Source organism: Cebus imitator, unplaced genomic scaffold (assembly GCF_001604975.1).
Source record: "Cebus imitator isolate Cc_AM_T3 unplaced genomic scaffold, Cebus_imitator-1.0 Scaffold196, whole genome shotgun sequence".
Taxonomy (NCBI): Eukaryota; Metazoa; Chordata; class Mammalia; order Primates; family Cebidae; genus Cebus; species Cebus imitator.
In genome coordinates this window covers 857,801-879,563 of record NW_016107511.1, presented here as the reverse complement: position 1 = coordinate 879,563, position 21,763 = coordinate 857,801, and the positions used below count along the sequence as shown (strand labels likewise).

Genomic DNA, 21,763 nt, shown 5'->3' with positions numbered 1-21,763 from the left:
ATTTATTTAGATTTGTTATTTCTTTCATCAGAGTTTAGTAGTTTTCCTTCACATAGATCTTATACCTAGTGTGTTAAGTTATATCTAAGTGTTTCACTTTTTTAGTGTTAATGTAAATGGTGTTTTGCTTTTCATTTCTATTGTTTATTGCTGATATATAGGAAACCAATTGACTTTTGGATATTAATTAACCTGCATCCTGTAACCTTTCTTTAATGACATATCAGTTCCAGGAGAATTTTTGTTAATTATTTGAGACTTTCTACTGAAGAATGTAGAATAATGTCATTTTTGGACAAAGATAATTTTGTTTCTTCCTTCCCAATCTATATACCTTTTATTTCCTTTTCTTGTTGCATTGTATTAACAAGAACTTCGGTATAATGCTGAATAGGAGTGATGAGGGGGGACGCCCTGGCTTTATTCCCAATTTTAGGAAGAAAGCATTTAGTTTCTCACCATGAAGTATGATGTTAGCTGTAAGCATTTTGCAGATGTTCTTTATCAATTTGAGAAATGTTTCCTCTATTCCTAGTTTGCTAAGAGTTTTTAATAAAAATAGGTGTTAGATTTTGTCAACTGTTTGTTCTGCATCTATTGATATGATCATTTAATCTGCTTCTTCTTCTTTAGCTTGTCGATGTGATAGATTGCACTAATTGGTTTTTGAATGTTGAGCCTTGCATACCTGACATACACCTCACTTGATTGTGGTCTATAGCTCTTTTTATACATGGTTGGATTCAGTATGCCAATATTTTGTTGAAGATTTTTGCATCTATGTTCATAAGAAATATTTGTCTGTAGTTTTCCTTTCTTGCAATATCTTTATCTGGTTTTGGTAGTAGGGTAATACTGGCCCCATAGAATTAGTTAGGAAGTGTTCCTTCTGCTTTTGTTTTCTGGAACAAATTATGAATAAATGATATCAATTATTCCTCAATTATTTGGTATAAGTCACCTTTGAACCCCTCTAAACCTGGTGCTTTCTGTTTTGGAAGTTTATTGATTATCAGTTCAATTTCTTTAGTAGATATAGGCCCATTCAGATCATCTATTTTGCCTTATGTGAGTATTGGTAGGTTCTGTCTTTCAACAAATAGGTTCTTTTCATCTAAGTTATACAATTTATAGGCATAGAATTGTTCATAATATTTCTTTATTGTCCCTTTAACATCCACTTGATCAGTAATGATGATTCCTCTTTCAATTCTGATATTAGTAATCTGTGTCTTCTTTCTTTTTTCTTAGCCTGGATTGAGAAATTTTAAAATTATTTTTATGTAAAAACATGCATGAGGCCGGGCGTGGTAGCTCACGCCTTTAATCCCAGCACTTGGGGAGGCCGAGGCGGGTGGATCACGAGGTCAAGAGGTTGAGACCATCCCGGCCAACATGGTGAAATCCTGTCTCTACTAAAAATACAAAAATTAGCTGGGTGTGGTGGCGTGCGCCGGTAGTCCCAGCTACTTGGGAGGCTGAGGTAGGAGAATTGCTTGAACCTGGGAGGCAGAGATTGCAGTGAGCTGAGATTGTGCCACTGCACTCCAGCCTGGCACCTGGTGAGGAAGCAAGACTCTGTCTCAAAAAAAAAAAAAAAAAAAAAAAAACACACACATGAGCATATTTGCAAAGACATCCCTCGGTTGCTGCAGGGCCAGCCCCACCCTCAGTCATCCTGCAGCCTGTGCTTCTGCTCTTTTACAGGAAACTTGAGGAGTTCCTCAACATCTGACTCTGAGTATTACATTTCGTTGCTCCTCTGAACTAGGGCACTCAGGGAAATTTTTCCACTGAAAGGTAACGTCTTAATTTCTTTGCAAATGAGCACAGAATAGAGAATCTTGCACTTCACACTAATGAAAACGGTGTGTGGTTTTGTGCTTTGGAAACCTAGCAAGGCCACGCAAGCTTCTCGCTGAGCAGCAGCACTGCACTTCTTCCGCCAACTGTTAACATCCCCAGCCTTGAAAGTCAAAATAAAAGTCAAAGTGGACAGGCGGGTATTGTGTGGAAGGATGAGAAGGAATAGGAGAATCTACCTAGCTCACGGTGGCATGATGAAACAGAGATACAGATTTGAGAGTTATTCAAGGTATCAGGAATTTGACTTATACTCGCCCCCTCTCCACAGAATACTGTGAATACACACAGAAGCTGGGCATAAATGTGATGTTACTACAAGTCGTCTCTCTTATCCATTTATTTTTTTCATGCCAAAGATAAAGCTATGGCATAAAGTTACATCCACAAGCACTTGAAGGAATTTAAATACCTATTAGTAACATATGGTCCATAGATTATTAATATTCATATGGAAATAGCCATATAAGATTTACATGGAAATGACCACATTTCATCAATAATATGAAGATTCTATTGATTCACTCATATTGCATTAGAAAAATGTGCCTATCTAACACAATAAAATCTGAGCACATTTAATTGAATATATGAACCGAATTTTGATTTCCAAATCTTAAAGTTCATTAATACATATAGTGAAAGCTCATTTATACCATTATATTGCAACCATTAGCATAAGGTGATTTTACCATATCTCATGGAGTACTCAATTCTATAACTTCCTCTTTTTTTAGGTTTTAAAAAAGCCTTTATTTTTTAAAGTTACTATGTGCATTATAGGAAACTGAAAAACACAAAAAGCAAAGAACAAAGTCATCCACAATCATAAGCAGTTTACAGTTTAACATGTCCTTCTAGGTCCTGTGTGGGTGTAGATGCCAGGATTCATCCCATAAATTTCCAGTGAATGAGGGGGCCAAGGAGTTTTGAGCCACTCACAGAGAAAGAGCACAGCTACATGATCCTGCAGCTGACTAGTTTGCCCTCTCGCCATTTATTCAGTATAGATTTAATAACAGAGGCTCTAAGTCAACACACTTGTAGAGAAAAATTAACGGACAGGTTTGGATGCCCAAAGCAAACACCATTAGTGGGTAATCTCCCTAGACGACCTCCCCCAAAAGGGCCATCCGGCTCAAAGTTTAGTTTTAAGACCACATGAGTAAACAAGCTAGCTAGGTAAACTATTCACAATCCTTTGTATTTGCACCTTAATCTCTGTGGCTCCTGCAAAGAGACTCTGGCTGCTTCAGCCAAGAACTGTAGAAAAAACCCTTAGGCCTTCCAAAAGGGTTTGAGACTACATCCTATAACTTTCTGTACTATTTTTCCTTTAATAATTTTGCCACCACCCTGAGTGAATTCCCACATGTAGACACAACAGTCAATATACTGTATGAGATCATACAGTATATATCATGCTTTTTCACACATCTTGAGTATTTACCAATTCAATATCTCAAAGCTATATGGGTATTTTGATAACCAAGAATATACTACACCAACTCAATCTGTTAGAAAAAAATGTAACCCCGCCTTTCTTGGGACAAAAATGTCATAGAAGACAAAAATGGTGACATGCCTCTAGATAAAAGCATTGGCAGAGTTTTGATTAAAATACTTCATTCCCTTAATGCTCAATTTAAAATGAAATATACAGCAACAGAATAATTAACAATAATGTTTCTAAGAGAACTCATTAGCAGATCTGTACTATTAAAATATTAACAAGGTATGTTTTCATTGAATTACTTAATGTATTCCTATAGTACAGCTAAAAAAGATGCACATACATCAATAGCTATCATAAAAATGTAAATATGGACACATCTGCAAACATCACTCTCTTTACACTTCCTTCTGCTCCTCTGTTGCCAATCTAATGAAGAAGTCCTGGCATACACTGCTCAGAGGTGGATTAGCAACTCCATGTCAGCTGGGTGTGTGGCTCAAGCCTGTAATCCCAGCACCTCGGGAGGCCAATGCTGGCGGATCACTAGGTCAGGAGTTTGAGAACAGCCTGGCCAACATGGTGAAACCCCATTCCTGCTAAAGATACAAAAAATTAGCCAAGCGTGCTGGCAGGTGCCTGTAATCCCAGCACTCAGAAGGCTGAGGCAGGAGAATTGCTTGAACCCAGGAAGCAGAGGTTGCAGTGAGCCAAGATCATGCCATTGCACTCCAGCCTGGGTGACAAGTCAAGACTCTGTGTCAAAAAAAAAAAAAAAAAAATTCCTTGTCCAAGTTGCATCTTTTCTATAAATTATAACAAAAAAAAATTACAAATCGGGTAATTCATTAGTTCTAGTTTTTATCACTGGCCACAAAAAGAAGAAAAAGAAATGATCTTTGAAGACACAAATTTGAAATTAACATTGATCTCTGAAGATATCAAGTCATATTATACAGTTCCACAGCTAGCAATGGAAAATCTTACAACCCAAGAAACTTGACAGATCTTACATTTCCACTATATCACACGGCCTGACTGTGGAATACCCGAATTGCCAGCCTCATTCTTGAACTTTCTTTTCAAAGTCAGAGAGTCAGGGCCACTCAGCCCGGAGCATGGCCCCTTAGTGGTGCACTGCAGTGTGGGCATTGGCAAGTCCCGGACCTTCTGTCTGGCTGATATCTGCCTCTTGCTGATGGACAAGAGGAAAGACCCTTCTTCCGTTGATATCAAGAAAGTGCCGTTAGAAATGAGAAGTTTCGGATGGGGCTGATCCAGACAGCAGACCAGCCGCGCTTCTTTTACCTGGCTGTGATCCAATGTGCCAATTCATCATGGGAGACTCTTCCATGCAGGATCAGCGGAAGGAGCTTTTCCACTAGAGCCCCCACCCGAGCACGTCCCCCAGCCTCCCGCGCCCCCACCTCCACCCCCACCCCCGCCCCTAGACACCCAAATGAATTCTGGAGCCACACAATGGGAAATGCAGGGAGTTCTTCCCAAACCACCAGTGGCGGAAGGATGAGACCCAGGAGGATAAAGACTGCCCCATCAAGGAAGAAACAGGAAGCCCCTTAAATGCCGTACCCTACAGCTTGGAAAGCCTGAGGCAAGACACTGAAGTCAGAAGTGGGGTCGTGAAGGGAAGTCTTCGAGGTGCCCAGGCTGCCTTCCCAGCCAAAGAGGAGCTGTCACCACCCGCGAAGAAGGAGGACCATGCACCGACTCTCTGGAAGCTCTTCTTGGTCAACAGGTGCATGGCCACGGTCCTCACGGCCAGCGCGCACCTCTGTTACAGGTTTCTGTGCAACAGCAACACGTAACCTGACCCTCCTCCACTCCACCTCCACCCGCAGTCCGCCCCTGCCCGCAGAGCCCACCCCGACTAGCAGGCATGCCGCGGTAGGCAAGGGCCGCCGGACCGTGTAGAGAGCCGGGCCCCGGAGGGATGTTGGTTCTGCGCTGAAACCCTTCTTCCCTGGATGTGTGTCTCACCCCTCATCCTTTTACTTTTTGCCCCTTCCCCTTTGAGTACCAAATCCACAAGGCATTTTCTGAACAGAGCAAAAAGAGGACCCTGCTGGTGGCGCAGACGGAAGGGGCCTACACCCGTCTCGAGGGTCGCCCCACCCCAGGGCTCCCTTCTGGAGCAGCCCAGGTGGGCGGCACACCAACAGCCCCCCTCGAATCTGCAGGGAGCAACTTTCCACTCCGTATTTATTTAAACAAAATTTCCCCCAAAGGCGTCTATAGTGCACTAGCGTTTTCTTGAACCAATAATGTATCAAAAATTTTTTGATGTCAGCCTTGCATCAAGGGCTTTATCAAAAAGTACAATAATCAATCCTCAGGTAGTACTGGGAATGGAAGACTTTGCCATAGGCCGGCTGCGTCAGACCAGTACTGGGAAGGAGGACGGTTGCAAGCAGTGGTTATCTAGTGATATTGTGGGTAACGTGAGAACATAGAACAATGCCATAATATATAATGAACACGTGGGTATTTAATAAGAAACATGAGCCGGGTATAGTGGCTCGTGCCTGTAATCCCAGCACTTTGGGAGGCCGATGCGGGTGGATCACGAGTTCAGGAGCTCAAGACCAGCCTGGCCAACATGGTGAAACCCCGTCTCTACTAAAAATACAAAAATTAGCTGGGCATGGTGGTGCATACCTGTAATTCCAGGTACTCCGGAGGCTGAGGCAGGGGAATTGCTTGAACCAGGTCCAAGAGGCAGAGGTTGCAGTGAACCAAGATCGAGCCACTGCACTCCAGCCCGGGCTACAGAGCGAGACTTCATCTCAATAAAAAAAAAAAAAAAAAAAAGAAGAAGAAAAAAAGAAAACAAGAAACATGATGTGAGATGACTTTGTCCTGCTTATTCTCCTCCCTGTTATCTGCTAGCTCTAGTTCTCATCACCGCTCCCCCATGTGTATTAGAATGTATGTAACGTCTTCTTGTGTCCTGATGAAAAATACGTGCTTGAAATGAGAAAATAAATAAATACAATAATCTTTTTTACACTCCAGAAGGAATAAACATTTTAGATTAGTTTGTGCCTACTGACCTGTCTCCTGTTTACACCATCAGAAAAGCTGACACAATAGCTGTTTTCCCGGAAGCCTTTTCCTGGCAGTCACAACAGGCAGAGGCCTTCGGAGAGCCCCAGCGGGCAGGGCGGTGCACTCCCATTAGGCTGCCACACTTAAGGTTTGTAACAGGAAAAAACCACTAATGATTCAGTCTTTGGCATCTCCTACTGCGTCTGCACTGATGGCAAACATAGCTTTGGCTTCAGGAAGGCAGAGAGAGTCGTAGATTTTGCAGATTCTGATTTCTCCTCTTCCTTTCCTCAGATACAATCTAGTTGTTGATGCATGGGTGATGATATTTCCTCCAACAGGTTTTTGAGATGGGCAGCAAACATGGCTGCTCCATCCACCTGGGGTACCCCCTGATTAGTGATTACCACTGCAACACCAAACTCATCAGCAAGTCGCAGAAGCACCTGCAGAAACCCAGACAAGTGCATCTGCCTGGCTAAAAGCTCACCTCGACCCCAGTGGTCTGTTCTGTAAAGGGTGGTGGCACTGTCTGCAATAAGAAGTGCATACCGATTCTACTATCGTGACGCTTGATAAAGGAGCTGGGTCTGGCAGTCTGTGCTGAACGCGTGAGCATATGCTACATTACGCAGGACATCACTGCCAGAGAGACCATACCTCTCAGCCACTGCTAGCAGCCGTTCTGCCCTAAAGTACCCTTGGTGTCAATGTACATGGCCTTTCCTTCACCTCCACCCCGGTCAATGGGAAGCTGGCAGGTGATAGCCAGTGTATGTATGACAGATCTGGGTCTTCCCAGTTCGGAATGCTCCAAATGTCTCTGTGATCCATTCAGTCTTAATTCCACCTTGAAGTAGTTTGTCAAGCTCTTTGGAGCCAGTCTCTGGCCGCCTTTGGTGGAATTCAGTTGCGTGGTGAAACCCACTGAAACTAACTTAGCTGCTTTCAGCCATAATTGTATCAGCCTTGGCTTCCTGATACCCTTAGTATTTATTACCTCCTTCTTTGGTGCATAGGCAACAGTCTCCACAGTATGGAATCCAGCTGCTTCTGTTTTTTTTCACATCGTTGGCATTTATGCCACGCTGTTCTCACCATGAAATGGGTTGTAGGCCAGACCTTTCTTCTTCCACTGAAGTATCTGCATTTGCTTCAAGCCGCGTCTACATTGCCATTACTCAGGCCGTGCTCCAACTTCAGCTGTGGGCCTGGCACATGCGCAACTGACATGGACCCCAACACCCCTGGATTGCGCCCCACTTTTCTACTCGCTTGTCCTAGCCTTCTTCGCACACCCCAGGTGAGATTCAGCTCCCAGCTGCGCCCCTGGGCTAGGTCTCTGGCGGCTGCCCGTGTTCCCCAGGACATTCATAAAGCTTACATGTTGCAAAATAATGAACCTTGTCCAGAATTACACACAGGCACTTTACTAAAAATGCTCACATAGACCTATGGTTACCATCTGAAACTGTCTTCTAGATGTGAAGATACTAGCAAGGAGCCCTTTCCTTCAGCCTTCCTTTTCTCCATCTTCCACCACCCCAGTGACTAAGTATAGGACTGTATCTGGCTCCAAGAGGTGGAGTAATGAAGGTCACTCCCAGAAGACAGGCCTTCCTAAATCTAACAAAGGAACATTTATAGATAGATTGTTTTACTACATCTATTTTTTAACATACTTTGAGCATTAGGGCTTATCTTTTAATAGCCACTATTGACTGGGTGCAGTGGCTCACACCTGTAATCCCAGTACTCTGGGAGGCTATGGATTAAACTGAAAGTTTCTAATAAACACTAGCAAAACACCTTTTGCAATTTCTTCCCTCTCAGCACTCTCAACCCAATAAACAAGTACAGAGAGTATACTGTTTGCAGAGGTAGTTCAACAACTCCACTTACAAATAGTTATTTCCCATCTGTTTTTTAAAAGCTATTTACAAATTTAAAAAATGCAAGTATACTACTTCTAATAATCACCTGCCAGGTGCAGTGGCTCATGCCTGTAATTCCAGCACTTTGGGAGGCCGAGGTGGATGAATCATTTAAGGTCAGGAGGTCAAGATCAGCCTGGCCAACCTGGTGAAACCCCATTTCTCATAAAATACAAAAATTAGCAGGGTGGTGGTGGAGCGCACCAGTAACCCCAACTGCTGGAGAGGCCGAGGCAGGAGAATCGCTTGAGCCTGGGAGGCGGAGGTTGCAGTGAGCCGAGATCGCACCACTGCACTCCACTCTGGGTAACAGAGTAAGACCCTGTCACAAAAAATAAATAAAAATAAAAATAAATAAATGAATAATCGAGCATTTTCAAATGTCTTGAAAGACTAGATATTTCATTTAACTTGTCCACCATTGTCCACAGCACCATTAAATGAAATCGTACACACATAGCAATGGTTATAATCCAAGGTATCTTCTAAAATGACCTTTTTGGCCTTGAACCATTTTCTCCTCACTTTTTCCTCTCTGCCTTCAATCCAGTGGACAAATACAGGCACATGTAACACTTAGAGATGAGCGAATTTCTATCCAAAAGTCATTGACAGAACAAAGTGTTCCTATAAATTTCAACACAAGGAATAAAAATATGCTAATTTTCTTAGTAGTTTGCCATCCACTGGAAATCTCTTTAACATCTGGAGACCAGATGTTGCAAAATTAAGACTTGCTTTTTCATTATATGCACTATATGCACAGCAAAACAAGATGCACAAAAGCTACAGAAAAATGGTGTCTGAAAATGTCCAAGTATGAACACACTAGCATATTACCTTTTGCAATTTCCTCCCTCTCACTTCCTCTAAGTCATGAACAAGTATAGACAGTACTATACTGCTCACAATTCAATTTCCAAAAATGAGTATTTCCCACAACTTTTAGCAAAAAGGTATTTGCAAAGTGCTATGCTGCCACCTCAACATTTAACATATATCAGGCACTTTAGACATCTAGAGAGACTAGATGTTTCAGGTAAGGATTGAATTTGTCCACTATGTACACAGCAGTCTGGAATAAACTGCACACATGTAACCATAGTTATAATTTGAAAGAGTCTTTGAAATATGGACATTCTGGCCTAGGATCCTTCCCAGCTCCATCAACCCAGTGAGAAAGAATGCTCGGCTTTTCAGAAGACAATCTTTCCTTGGAATTTTAAAACAAAATGTATGAAATATATGAGTTCGCTAACTCTACTTTTGCCATACATTAGCACCCTCTTTAACATCTAGAAAAACTAGATGTAAACTAGGACTCGTTTGTCCTTTATATACACTACGTATATACAGAGATAAGTAAAACAAAATGCACAGACATAACAGGTAATGGTTCATCTTGCCTCACTGTGAGCGCAGTGGCATAGAGCTCTCTACACTTCACCCTTCTCTTGACTCCCCTGAACCAGGGTTCAAACACACTGCAGATTACTCAACAGGTGGTTTTGTTTCCAGGTTTCGGGGTGCAAGGGAGGTTTAGCTTGCTCCCTGCTGGGATCCAGGCTGCTGTTCTCTCGCTCTCCCAAGAATGGGAGAAGGTGAGGTGCGCTCGCAAGTAAATACTGGACCCAACAAGTTTTTGCAGAAAGTGATTTATTTAGGCAGAGAGAGAGAGAGAGAACAAAGAAGAAGGGGGGGAGAGAGAAACAGCTAGCTCTCACACTGAATGAGGAGAAAGAAAAGCTGCTTTCTCCTGAGAAGGGTCCCCAGAAGGGGAAAATCAGGGAAGGAAAGCTCCTCTCACACTGAGTGAGAGAATCCAGAAAGATGGAATCCAGGAGAGAGAAAGCAGCTTCCACAAAGGTAGTGGAAGGGGACCCACGTATGGAATCCAAGGAGGTCAGGAAGAAGGGGACTTTTAACCTGGGAGGAATTTCCACCTTCTCTAAGCCCCCTGGCCAATGGAAAGAGTTCCTTTAAACTTCCGCTGGAGTGACTGATCTTTGATCCTTTCCCGCATGTGCCAAAGTTAAACAAAGACCCTTAAGTCCTGGATGGAGGCATGGGGGAAGGCAGGTAGGGCCTGTCGCTGGGAAGTTCCTGCCCTAGAAACTACACCCCCTTGTGGACCTGGAAAGAGCACACATTCCCTTAGTTTGGCCATTCTCCCCGCAAAACAACATTTCATATGAATTTTAACAAAAAGATATTTACAAAACATGTTTGTTACTCCCTCTAATTTTTCCATCTATCAGGCACTTTAGAACGCCATGGCTGCAATAGCCGAGCCCTCTAGGATTCTCAGCAATGCCAGGTACAAATCATCTGTTACCAATGAACGATGTTGACAAACCGGCACAGCTCACACGGTGCTCCTCAAATCCACAGGTGCAAAGCACCACTATTAATTAATCATGACGTTTCATGCTCTGACTAGGGGTCAGCAGTTGCTTTAGCAAAAGAGCTCAGGCCTGACAACACCTACAGGTAACTGATATTTCTGGGTCACAAGACAGGCATAGATCTAGTTTGAGAAGGTAGTTCCAGTTTTCAAAGCAGCTGATCCACCCTTTGCCCCCTTGCAGCAGTGGGTGAGAGTTCCGTGTACTTGCTATCCCTGCCAGCACTTGGCATTGTCAGTCTTTTGAATTTTATTCATTCTGTTGAATGTATGGTGATCTTTCATGGTGAGTTTAATTTGCATTTCTCTGATGAGTCACAGTTTCATGAAGGGGGTTACTCATATGGGGTACAGCCCAGGATGACACGTGCCCGGACCTTTTTTAAGCTGATGATGTTTGCAACAGGCTCTGACAAGCAGAGTATGTACAGAGATGAAATGCATTTTGAAATTATGCGGGTAAAGGAAATCACGCTCTCAGGATTGTAGAGAGGGCTTGCGAGCAGAGAGGAGAAAGCAGAAAGGGTTTGTAGAGGCGCTGAATCCTTGCCCTTAAGATTCCTCTACAGCTGGCTGAAGGGAGCACACCTAGAGCTAATTTGCATTTACCCCCTGAATAAGCTTTTTATTCAAAAGTACTTTGGAATGAAGCATATTGAAACATTCTGCATTTGCAGTGGGTGGGATTGACTGATTCATATGCCTATGCAACCTATGCTGCTCGTGCCGTGGTTTACAATCACGAGTTTGACTGAGTGTTCTATTCTTCTGTTGCCGATGCTCTAGTGGGCTGCTTGCTTTTCATTATCAAAGTGCTCAGAGCTGGAGGGTTCACTGTTTCTATGATTGCTGGCTCTGGGGTTAGAATGGCTTCTTTTGGTTATTAGTACTGCAGAAGATACAATTTATGAAACATGAAGCAATCTTGTGATGATGTCATCAAATGCGAACATCATGAAGACCTCAGCTAGGAGGTCATGCATAACACCACATGCAAATTTCACCAACCATTACCATCCAAAGGACCCATGGTTCACACAACAGAGCATTGACTCAGATGGAAGTGTGCTATAAAGGCAGATTCACAATCCCACCCAGGGCGACCGAAGCCGAATGCACATTTTACAGGATCTCCAGATGTTTCATGCACATTAATGCCTGAGTGGCGCCATCCCCAACCACCCTGAGACTTGGGACTCTTTTGAGACGTTACTCCAGGGCTTCCACAAACAGGATCCCATTCAAGACAACAACCTAGTGGGCAACTGCCGTCCTCCTTATCTCTCATGGCAGGAAAAGGAGGCTCAGCAAGTGACCCATGCGGGGTGGAAGCACTGACTCTTGGAGGAATCAGAATTCAGCCCAGACCTCTGAGGGGCTCCCCATCCTGCCTGTGCACCAGGAAAAAAAAAAAAACCTGATTATTTAAAATCAGTTGCCTAGTTATCTTTGACCCACTGACTTGGAGTCTCCTGGGACCACGGTCCTGGTGTCTGTTTTGTTATGAAGTCCCCAGCCTTATGCGGCCAGTCTAGGGGCTGCATGCAAAACACCCACCCCATCCAGCCAGGCCCTTGGAAAAATCACGATGTCAAGCATCTGCTAACGTTGATTTGGCAGCTAGCATTGTGGCTGGGGGATTTAAAAGTATACGTCAGGTGTTCGGTTCCCACATATCCCCTACACTGAGACGTGCAGGAAGGTGACAACAAATGGAGGCTCTCAGGGCCTGACGCTTAGCAGGTGCTCAGTAAGTGTGTGCCGACAAGTGACAGTCATCCAGCAGCCCTAGTGCTGTCAGCCACTCCCTCCTTCCTGAATGTTCTCCTCTCTGTGCCTCTGAAATAGCCCCTCCCTGACCACTGTCTCTCTGATATAGCCCCACCTTACCTACCTTCTTTTAGGCTGCTCTTTCTCTACCCATCATGACATGGGGAGCTCACCAAGACTCAGGCCCGGATCCACCCCTCATCAGCCTGAGCTTTCTTCACAAGGCAGCCTGCTGATGCTCCCACTCTTAAACATCAAGCCTGCATGTCTGGGCTCAAGATTTAGACATCTTCCTGCATGCACGAGATGTCCAGTAAAGTGATTTGGAATCTCAGGGTCCTTGTGTATCGTTTCAGTGCCAGTCCCTTCAAGACGGAACCCCTGATTTTCCCCATTAACTTGGTCCTCGCCTCACGGTCCTTGACTCCACAAATGGCCCCAGTCCGTGCAGTATAGAAGACAGACACCTAAGAATGCTCTGTGACATTCTCTTCCTTTTCTCTCATATCCAACTCATCTCTAAGCTACTACCTGTCAATTTCACCTTCTAAGTGTCTCTCCAACGTATACACCCAGAGTCCATCGTCACCACAGCTACCGGATTCTTCCAAGCTACAGTCTGCAACCGTCCCTTGCATAGACTCCTTCAGGAGGCTTTGAATCTTCTCGCTATGTTCATTCTGACCCCTCCAATGCATTCTCCACACTGCAGTAGGCAGCATCTGCACTGGCACCCAGACATTCCCACCCCCTGGCATTCACTCCCTGGTACAACCTCCTCCTGAGTGTGGGCCGCAGCAGGTGAGTTGTTTCTATGAATAGAATATTGTAAAAGTGACAGAATGTCACATTTCAGATTTGGTTACAAAAGCAATGTTTTCTTTGTCTCCTGCCTTACCACTCAGGGGGAATCAAATTGCCATGTTGTGAGAAGCCTTAGGGAGAGGCTCGTGAGACAATGAAGAAATGCCTCCAGCCCGCTGTGAGCAAAGGCCTGAGGTCTGCCAACAGCCACTTGGTGACCTTGGAAATGAACCCTCTCCCCAGGCAATCCTTGAGATAGCTGCGGCTCCCGCTGACACTGGATTGTAAGCTTGTGGGAGACCCAGAGGCAGAGGACCCAGCTAAGCCATGACCAAATTCCTAGCCCAAAGAGCTGTGAGATAGTAATATAAGTTGTTTTATGTCACTACCCTTTGGGGTAATTTGTTACACAGCAATAAATAACAGATACGCCTATTATACCACACTCTGCTTTACTTCAAGACCACCCATTCTTTAAGAATAAAGACTAAAACACTTGACACCTAAGGATCGTGTGATCTGGCCTCTGCTGACCTCTGTGCCTCACCTGGCACCAGGCTCCCCTATTTTCAGGGTTCCATGATGGTGCCTGTGGTCATAGCTGCTTGGGCAGCTGAGGTGGGAGGATCCCGTGAGCCCAGAAGTTCAAGGCTACAGTGAGCCCTGACTCCAGCCTGGGTGACAGAGCAAGACCCTGTCTCTAAAAACACAAAAATAAACAGCAAACCTATGTGAATGGTGGAGTTCACTGGCTTTGGTCAAAGACTGGGATCACCTATAAAAGGGGGACCCCCTGCTGCTAGATTAACTTGGTTCCATTGTGACGTGCTTTCACAACTACTGCACATTGCCATTGACTTCTCATGTTCTAACCTCTCATCTCCTGCCATCTTGTCCTCTGGCAGGTCCTTGAAGAAGTTCAGCTTCTTCTAGACACAGGGCCTTTGCACAAGCCTCTCCATTCTAGATACCTGCAACTCAGCAGAAGTGTGGCTCCCTATGGGAAGCCTCCCCTAACTCCCCAGTTCTACGCTGGGCTCCACGGATGGATGCTCTTACGGCTGCCTGTCCCTTGGCTTTTCTGGGTTGACCTGCTGCCCTCAATTTGTAATTGTCCACTCATGTCTGTGGCTCTTTTACTACAGTCTATCTCCCTCACTGGACTGTAAATTCCAGAAGAACAAAAACTGTGTGGCAGAGCTCATGTCTGTTTAGGCCACCACTGTCTCGCCAGTAGCAGGCACACCAAAAGTTCTTAATTGACAGCTGTCTAAACAGTGAGTGCGCCCTGCGTGGAGGCTGCTACTCTGCCATACAGGAGAGTTTCCCGTCGCCCCTTTCCCAGTCCAGACATCCACGCTTCTCTACCATCATTTCCAAGAACTATCTGGAGGCTAAAGGGGTTGCGGCCAGTCACACAGGTACGTGAGATACAGCAAAGGATACACCTTTGATCCTAAGTGCACTGCACATCGTCCCTGTGCTGGGCTCTGGCCTGGGCGGTGGGAATGCTGCAATGCACAAAACAGACTCAGCCCTGGGGCTCGTAGGTTTTCTAGTCTGGTGGGGGAGAAATATGATAACCAGATTATCACACTACTAGACACAGCAACCCTCCATAATGGCAATGTGCAGGAGTTATGAAAATATGTCACCATGGAACCAAGCTAATCTGGCAGCAAATGGTCCCCCGTCTTACAGGTGATCTCAGCCTTTGACCAAAGTCAATGAATTCCACCATTCATAGAAGTTTGCTTTTTTTTATTTTTATTTTTTTAGAGACAGGGCCTCGCTCTGTCACCCAAGGCTGGAGTGCAGTGGCACCATCAGGGCTCCCTGTAGCCTTGAACTTCTGGGCTCAAGGGATCCTGGTACTGGGGAGACAGCGGTGACCTAAACAGACTCAAGCAGCTGGGGCCACAGGTGCCACCATGCCCTACTAATTTTTATTTTTATTTTTTTGTAGAGATGGGTTTTCTATGTTGCCCAGGCTTGTCTGAGCCCCTGGCCTCAAGTGATCCTCCCGGTTCAGCCTCCCAAACTGTTGGGCCTGCAGGTGTGAGCCACCACGCCCGGCCTGACTGTGGCAAGTCACATGTTGTCAAGACCAGCTCTTGAGATTCCCATCCCCACATTTCACTCTCCCCTCACTTCCCATTCCACGTCATTCACAAATTCCATGAGCAATTAAACTGGCATATTACAGGCAGGGCACATTTGCCTCATCCTCGCCATATATTCACCTGGTAGATTTTAGGCACCAAAAAGAGAAAAATACGTATAATGGGGTGAGATCCAAACAAAGTCTTCATACTTTGCAACAATAAACAACAGGGCATTTAGACGTATCCAGTGAATAACTTCCCTAAAATTCATAAACCAAAACCGCTTAATGGGACACCTGTCCACTCAGATTTTAAAACTTTTGGCAGCCAACATCCTCAAGAAATATGTTTGCTGTTAAATGAACCTAATAGTGCAGTAAATGCAGGAGCATAAGATGGCTTTCCCTCTTCTGTTTTAAATCACAAACTCCATGATGGAAAAAGTAGAAAAATATTTCTGACTTAAGAGTGAAGGGGAAGGCCAGGCATGGTGCTCAGGCCTATAACCCCAGCACTTTCAATGGCCAAAGCGGGAAGATCACTTAAAGTCAGGAGTTCGAGACCAGCCTATTCAGCCAACATGGTGAAACGCCACCTCTACTAAAAATACAAAAATTAGCCAGGTGTGGTGGTGCATGCTTGTAATCCCAGATTCTTGAGAGGCTGAGGCAGGAGAATTGCTTGAACCCAGGAGGCGGATGCTGCAGTGAGCCGAGATTGTGCCACTGCACTCCAGCCTGGGCAACAGAGGAAGACTCTGTTTGAAAAAATAAATAATAATAATAATAAGTAAGAGTGAAGAGGAGACCTCATTTGCCCTGATGCAATGCATTTTATTATGCATTTCATGCCTCTATCAAAATGTCTTGTTACCCTATAAATATATACACCTACTGTGTACCCACAAAAATTCAAAATAAATTTTTTCAATGGGCATAAGGAAGTCAAGCCTTTTACTCACAGTTTTATTGGCTAACATCCACACATAGTAATGGAAAGTATAATTCAAGTGTGTTAAGTGCTGCCTGAAAAGGAAAATCAAAAGTCTCCCTTCTTTTAACTGATAAAACTTTTATTTCACTTTTGAATTTTTACCTTTTTCTTGATTACTCCATGTAAGGCAAAATAGTAAGCGTTTAAAATACATACACAAATCTAGTACATCAATAACCAGGCATTTTTCATTTTGTTTCTTCTTTTTTTTTTTTTTTTTTGCTTCTATTCTATTTTCCCAGCCACAGGCTTGCTTGCTAGGCAATAAATACAACTATCAGAGAAGCAAACGTTAGGCAGAATACTGGTAAGAAAAAACAAAGCTACCAGACACACAAACAAGACAAGCTTGGTTCCACGTTCACTACTCATTTTCAAGGAGCAAGTATTAACTGAATACACGTTTTTGTTCAGCTACGAAGGAGGGAGGGATTTTTATTGCCTGTTTTTCTTTTTTGGTTTGTTTTGAGTCAGTGCATGAATTTTTTGTTCATCTCGGCGGATGGACAAACAGATGGACCCTGAAGCCAGGCGGAATGTCAGAGGTGGAGGGAGACCCTGGGAGACCGATGGGCCTGGATCCTCTCCAGCCTGTCCCCCGCAGTGTCCACACAACTGCCCTGAGTGCTAGCGTCTTGTTTAAACACTTCTGAGAGCGAAGCTGCATGGGCGCAGTTGGCAGAGCTGATGACAGGTACTTACAAGCCTGATCAGGGTCAGCCTCAATACAGGGAGAAAATGCTGGATATTTTAAAATACTCTTTTGATGCAGATCATGGTGTGACTGAAGAGCGACGCTATGTTGAGGACTGGAGGAAGACGAAGCTGTGGTGCAGGCAGCTCTTCTCAGCTCTTTAAAGCAAGCCTTGCTCACCAAGGCGCTCGCTCATGTCTCTCACCCCTGCCCACATGTAGCATTAAAACGTGAACAAAAGACAGATAAAGCAAGAATTCAAAAAGAAAACAATGTAAGAAAGCAGAAGGACGGAAATTTAAAGAGAGAAGAGAAAACCAAAGTCAACACTCAAAAGGGACGGGGCCAATGAATGTTTAGATTTCGAAATCTAAAAGCCCCAAGCATGCCTATAATCCCAGGACTTTGGGAGGCCGAGATCTCCTGAGATCAGGAGTTCAAGACCAGCCTGACAAATATGGTGAAACCCCGTCTCTGCTAAAAATATAAAAATTAGCCGGCCTGTGATGTCTCATGCCTATAATCCCAGCTACTCAGGAGGCTGGGGAGAACAGCTTGAACCCAGGAGGCAGAGGGTGCAGTGAGCTGAGATTGTGCCATTGCACCTCAGTGTGGGCCACAGAGGAAGACGTCCTGTTTCAGTAAATAAATAAATAAATAAGAGCCCCAAGCTAGGAAGAACCTAAAGCCTGAGTATTCCTCAAGTGAAAGTCAATCTCTATAGAACATTCTTTTTTTCTTTTCGGAGACAAGGTCTTGCTACGTTGCTCATGCGAGAGTGCAGTGGCTATTCACAGGTGCAACCATAGGACTCTACGGCCTTAAACTCCTGGGCTCAGGTGGTCCTCCTGCCTCAGCCTCCCAAGTAGTTGGAACTACAGGCACGCACAACCACGCCTGACTCAGAGCATTATCCTTAAAGGTATTATCCAGGAATGTGGGGTGAAGGCATGTGGGGGAAAGGACATTGGTGCTATAAGGACAGTGGCTAACACTTGGGTTGAATGCTGGGTATCTCTGGTGTTCTGAGCACTTTGTATGCATTGTCTCATTAAATTCCTCACACCAAAAAAAAAAAAAAAAAAAAAGTATTAGCCAGGAAACAGATTAGAGCATTCATAAAACACACAGCATTTTTTTTTTAGCTCAGTGTTAACAATGAAAAATAATTTCACTCCAGAAGCACAAGCTGCAAATCAGTAACATAGCGCGGCAGGAAAGGGGGTTCAGTCAGGTGTGTCATATGAGCACCAGAGCTTTTCACAGTGTCGCAAGCAAATTATCTGTCACAAAGAATTTCAACTTCAGGATTTGAGTTTCCTCCGAGGAGGGTGCTGTGGACATTTGTGGTCATGAACTTTTGAGCACCAACAGCCCAAACAGCTCCAGTGTCTATAACTCTGAGCAGGCAGCATCACTGTGAATTACCATTAAACTCGGATGCCAAACGACGGTGTCTCACTCCACATCCCAGCATCACACAACATAATCTCTCTAACTTTCTGTACAACTTTACAATGGAATTGTATTTCAGTGACTATTTTGATATTGGATTAAACATTCCAAAGAGTTACACAACATTCGGGTCTATTTTCCCTGTCAGTAAGAGTTCTGCTGAATTATAAAACCCATCATCACAGCGTTCAGCTTTAAGAAAACTAAACACACAGTAATCTTGCCAATGTTAATCAGAGCCAAAACTTCGGAATGCCGTGCCATTTCTGCAACCAGTCTGGGTTTTAGATACAAATGCCAGCTGTTTATCCCATGAACCATTTTTGCTAGGCTGAGGCTATGAAAAATTGCAAGTCGATGCACAATTCTTTTGTTTTAATCTCACAAAGGGATGTATGTGGGTGGGACAAGGTGACACTGAACAACAGATCACAGGGCATGACAGAGGCAGTTCTCTCCCTCCCCAGTATCTCCCGAGTCTCCCTGGTTTCCCGATGTCCACAGAGTGAGATTGTCCCGAACTCACTGCATGGTAGGAGCACTGTCTTTATAAGACCCTTTGTGCAGTGTATCCAGTTCAGCAATTGCTTCACCAAATGCCGCATTTGCCAGGCTGCAGGCCTTTTCAGGAGAATTTAGCATCTCATAACAAAAGACTGAGAAATTAAGTGCCAGGCCCAGTCGAATTGGGAGTGCAGGCTGCTCATCTTTCTTACCGATTTCAGGTGCTTCCTGGTAAGCCTGCTGGGAGTTCAACACAGTGGCTCGTTTATTGTCTCCACACACTACCCCAGAAAGACACCTGGCACGATCTCCTCTCATTTTCAAGCAGAACGCCTTGCTTTCAGATTGTGTCACCTGGGGAATCAGAGGTTTCTCCAACAGCCCTGGAACCTCATTGCAGATGTCCAGCAGTTCTGCCGTTGTCCCCCACAGTGCTCTTTGCCCATCAGCTGCTTCCCTTTCCTCCCTGTTCTCTGCTCAGCGCTGGAGATGACCAGCCAGATAGAACAGCAGGCACCCACCGTGTTCCTGCAGGCGGCAGAGGGCACATGGCCGTCTTCAGCAGGGAGTGCGTGCCCCTGTCGTGCGGCTGCCTTCTCAGGCTGCGGCCACATCATCGCCGCGCTCAGCCTGCTCAGCAGGCTTGGCTTTCTGTACCATTGCACTTTTATCCATTGGCACTTCCGAGCACAGCTCTGGGCATGGTGGCCACCACCTTCCCAAGCCCACTCCTCAGGTCGCTGCAGTGGCGGCGGCAGCAGCTACCTCAGCTCCGGAATCAGCGGAATCAGCTGCTCCGCTTCCCAAAAACAACCTCTCTTTGATGAGCTATGATCATGTCTTGCCTGGATAGACCACAGCACCTCTCAAAAGCTAAATAGAAATGAGCAGAAACGAATGAGCCCCAAGCTGCTAACTCTCTGGAAACTTCCGAAGACTGCCAGCAGATGTAATTCCCAGGTGTGAGAAAAATAGATGTGTCTGAGAAAGGATGGGATGTGGCAATCAGAATGGCCAACTCGCAGGGAACCAAAGCCGGCCAGGGCGGCCAGTAGCCACAGCAGGGTGAATGTGGGTAGTCTCTGTGTTCCTTTCAGAGGCCCCGTGTCAACAATAGGCCACACAGGACAGTCTGTCTCTAAATTTTAATCTCGAGGTGACAAGAGTGGCATTCAGACATCAGAGCACCGAAGGTGGCAGTTTTCTGCAAGCCCCCACTCACCACTGCATTAACAAGGCCCTCCTCCTCTCTGGGCTGTTGGTCATTCCTAAGAGGGACCCCAGCTTACCACAGGGAAGGGGTCCACGCTCCAGTCCTAGAACAGCTGCCATCTCCTGGGCAGCCCAGGCTAGGAAAACCCGCCAGAGTGCACATGTTTGACTATCACACAATTCATCATAGTAGGAATAATTGAACTAGCTTCCCTTGGGCCCTTTTTGGATTTTCAGAAAGTTTAGGACATTCCACGTTTTTATTTCCTCCTTTTCCATTTCTCAAATGTGAAATTCAGTTCTCCAGCCCTTGCCGTGTGAGTTCTATAACACAAGCCAACAGCACCATCTAGTGTACGCCTCCCCAACTTTCGAAAAATGACTGTGGCCAGTCCTCCGAGGAGAGGTGCCAGGTATGTGTGCTTTTGTCCCCCTGTCAATCAGACTTAAGAAACACGAGAGACAGGAGGATCGCTTGAGCCCGGGAGGTCGAGGCTGCAGTGAGCCATGATGGTGCCACTGCACTACAGCCTGGATGACAGAGTGAGATCTTGCCTGGAAAAAAAAAAAAAGAAAGAAAGAAAAAGAAAAGAAGCATGAGGACCTAATTCATTTTTCAGTGTCAGAATAAATTGCATTTCCTTTCTGATAAAATTGCACGTAACCCTTGAGCTATACCCTATCCACACTTTATTTCCACGGTTAGCACAGCGGTGGCGGACGGTGCCTGCTCTGTCCCGAAGCACATCAGCCGTTTCCCAGAGCCTCCAGTTTCAGGAGGTGGGTCATAGGGGCCATGTGCAAGGTCTGAGCTCTGAGAGAGAAAGTCCCCCTGGGGGAGATCATGAGGAAGGTCAATTGACCCCAAATCACCATCATGCTCAGCTCAGAATACATTTGAGGGTTCAAGGAGGCGCTTTGGGCTAAAGTGAAAGATCCATACTAAAGCCAGATCTAGTCAAAGAGGGATTTTTGTGTCAAGATCCAAGCATGCCTCACAGGGCCTGACGCCGCTGCTCTGAAGTTATGTTCACTTTCTTGTTCACTTTTTTAACAGGAGTTTCCTGGGCCACAAGAGACAGCTGGCTTTCCACAGCTACCAGGTTCCCCAGGAGCAGGGGAGACAGCAGCAAACAGCACGACGTTAGGCACCCCGTGCAGCGGAACTCAGCGGAGTGCTAGCCCAGTCTGTTTTCTTTCTCCTCTCACCCCTTAGAGACTCGTTAATATAAAGACCCACTCCTGGGAACGTCACACACTGGGGCCTGCTGAGGGGGTGGGGGAAAGAGGAGGAAGAGCATTAGGACAAATACCTAATGCATGTGGGCCTTAAAACCTAGGGGATGGGTTGATAGGTGCAGCAAACCATCATGCCACGTGTATGCCTTGCAGGACTGGAAGGTGCTCTGGGTGAGTCAGTGTGTGAATGGTGAATATGAAGGCCTAGGACACTAATGTACACTACTGCCCACTTTATAAACACAGTACTCTTAGACTACACTGAAT

The 21,763-nt window shown here is 45.2% G+C and overlaps 2 pseudogenes; one reads left to right on the top strand and one right to left on the bottom strand.

The window, feature by feature from the left end:
• The first annotated feature begins 2,057 nt into the window (after positions 1–2,057).
• On the top strand, positions 2,058–5,142 carry LOC108316980 (annotated as a pseudogene).
• A 1,417-nt stretch (positions 5,143–6,559) lies between these two features.
• On the bottom strand, positions 6,560–7,560 carry LOC108317001 (annotated as a pseudogene).
• Positions 7,561–21,763: the final 14,203 nt, after the last annotated feature.